Raw genomic sequence first — 2,851 nt, 5'->3', positions numbered from 1 at the left:
GAGAAAACGCTCAATTGAGTGAAGCATTTTGAGACGAAAACTAAAATCTCGCTACACGGGGGCCCAAATAAAACTCTCCAAGCTTAACAGCAGATTAAGGACGTCGCAGTTATGAAGGCAACTTTTCAGCTGCAATCTGTTGCGTTAATTAAACGTAATTTGATAAAGAGTTTTATTCTAAATGGAAAAAACGCTCAATTGAGTGAAGCATTTTGAGACGAAAACTAAAATCTCGCTACACGGGGGCCCAAGTGAAACTCTCCAAGTTGAACAGCAGATTAAGGACGTCGCAGGTATGAAGACAAATTTTCAGCTGCCACCTGTTGAGTTAATTAAACCTAATTTGATAAAGAGTTTTATTCTGAATGGAGAAAACGCTCAATTGAGTGAAGCATTTTGAGACGAAAACTAAAATCTCGCTACACGGGGGCCCAAATAAAACTATCCAAGCTTAACAGCAGATTAAGGACGTCGCAGTTATAAAGGAAAATTTTCAGCTGCAATCTGGTGAGTTAATTAAACCTAATTTGATAAAGAGTTTTATTCTGAATGGAGAAAATGCCCAATTAAGTGAAGCGTTTTGAGACTAAAACTAAAATCTCGCTACACGAGGGCCCAAATAAAACTCTCCAAGTTTAACAGCAGATTAAGGACGTCGCAGTTATGAAGGCAAATTTTCAACTGCAAACTGTTGAGTTAATTAAACCTAATTTGATAAAGAGTTTTATTCTAAATGGAGAAAACGCTCAATAGAGTGCAGGATTTTATGCGAAAAATCAAACTCCCGCTACAGGGGGGCCCAAAATAAAACCTCCCAAAATTTTACCACAGATTATGGTGTCAACTATGAATAATTCTGTGAAGTTGGCTGATTTAAACCGTCCGAAACTGCGTGCCCCTTCGGGTTCCCAAGCAAATTCCTCCCCAAATTTTGAGAACATTTGAATCATTCATCATCATTCCTTAATAGTTCAGTGATTCATCAATAGCCATCGACATGGCCGGAGCAAAAATTCGATAATATTCGATGTTCGACATCATTCCGCAGTCTTTTGATATGCTACTGTTGACAACGTGGGCTGGGCGAGGCGATTAGATAAGTCACCGCTATCCATTCCCAGTTGCGATTGTGTATAATGACACTAATTACCGCACGATAACGCAAAAATTCGGAGAAAGTCAAAAAATCGATTCTTTACAGGGAAAAAATAGGCCTGCTCCCAATTGCGGCCAGACAGGGGCAATAAATCAGCACCGCATATTTCAGGGGCACATTCATCTGTCAGCGGACGTGTGCCCCCCAAACATTCCAAACATCACATTAGGCCAGAAATCTGCGCTTGGAATGCGGGCCAATCTCATCCCTTTCGGTCTGCTAATGAGCTTTCATCGCTCCACCTTATGCAGCCCCAATTAGGGGATGAAGTGAGCTTTTTTCGTGGTCGACTCGTACTTTTGGTCGCAATGTTTCGTGTCGCCGCAACCTGTTTATGTGCGCGTTTTACATCGGCTGATGAAGAGATGACGCGATGTTGGCCGAGACAAAGTGGATTCCGGCCGCGAAAACTGTCAACTCTGGGGCCCCAAAAAGGCCTGGCGCGACGTTACATCGAAACCCTTTTTGGTTGTGGCACCACTTTGCCGATACTGTCACCAGCTCGTCTTCTCCGAGAAATTGTATCAATTAGGCTTACGCGGGCTCGATTCTCTCTTAATCGCCGATCGATATTCGTTTAATTACCCCGGAGCCCCGATTAATTTAAGCTATCCATTTGTCTACCGGCTTGGACGTTGACGGATGGTGCCTAATCCTGTTGGTGAGGAACCGTTTCTTGCTACTTTTGGCTCAAAGACTGGGAAATTTGCAAATCCAAGGCAACAGCGCAATTTTCCCACCTGGATGGAAAAGTCAATGTTCTTCAGCTAGCATTTTGCACTTGGGGGTGACTGCAAAAAATCGACGAATTCTCAACAACGTCAATTTTTTGGGCACCTGCTTGTGGCTGAAAATCGAATCCTCTGGCACAAATAAAACGGACGAGGCCCTAAAAAATTCACTCAAAAGTCAATCTCGAACTTGACTAGTTTCCCGGAAAATAACCATAAAACTCCTGCCTGCAAAAGCAGGCGGCAAGATACAAACGAAATTGCCGAAAATTTCCTGATGACGGCCCAAAATCGAAACTTTTCCCATTTATAGAAGACAGTTTGCGCTACATAATACACTGGAAAATTACTTTTCAACTTTACAAGTTTCTGAGGAAATAAGGCCAATTTAGACCTGCATCGAGATCCGCCAAATTATAAAGTAAAATTTAAAAAATCCTGGAAAGTAGCCTGTTGAAGACTCGACATCGAAAATTTTCCTATTCATAAAAGCGACTATCTTCAACAATATGCATGCAAAAGTCGCTCTCTAGTTTACCTCAATGTTTCAGAAAAAAATCATAACTTTCACTCGAAAATTAACAGCAAATTGAAACTTCCACACTCCATAGAAAATCTTTGAATCTAAAACCGCTGAAAATTCAGTTGAAACCACACACAAAACTGATTTTACCCACTTGGTAAATGTTGGCCTAAAAATGAGCGTTTTCGCACAATTGCATTTTCTACTTGAAAAAATCATAACTTTGAATCTAGAGCAGCCAGCCACTTGAAACTTGTGTAGTCTATAGAAGACAATTATAACTATAACTGCTGCAAATTTTATTCAAGTCATGCATAAATCTGATTTTTGCCAACTGCGTAAATGTTCAACTAAAAATAAAAGTTTTGACAAAGATGCACCTTCGGTTGAACAAAATCATAACTTCAAATCTATTTAGACCTGCATGGACATCCGCCAAAT

General features: G+C 40.7%; 1 protein-coding gene across 6 annotated transcripts in view; it reads right to left on the bottom strand.

Moving 5' to 3' along the window:
• The window catches only part of LOC109546312 (GATA-binding factor A), a 36,333-nt gene that overhangs the window by 7,661 nt on the left and 25,821 nt on the right, over window positions 1-2,851 (bottom strand). Inside the window, exon 1 of one of the 6 annotated variants that reach the window (XM_048662557.1) lies at window positions 1,781-1,821. The exons of the other annotated variants lie outside the window; for them this stretch is intronic. The gene's annotated coding sequence lies outside the window, so the exon portion shown is untranslated. Of the gene's footprint in view, window positions 1-1,780; window positions 1,822-2,851 lie in introns of those variants that run through there. 6 annotated transcript variants of the gene reach the window in all.

This window comes from Dendroctonus ponderosae, unplaced genomic scaffold (genome assembly GCF_020466585.1).
Source record: "Dendroctonus ponderosae isolate FM_Combo_2020 unplaced genomic scaffold, Dpon_F_20191213v2 Dpon_F_20191213_11, whole genome shotgun sequence".
In the NCBI taxonomy this organism is placed as follows: Eukaryota; Metazoa; Arthropoda; class Insecta; order Coleoptera; family Curculionidae; genus Dendroctonus; species Dendroctonus ponderosae.
The sequence above is the reverse complement of the archived record's forward strand: the minus strand, read 5'-3'. Positions and strand labels throughout refer to the sequence as shown.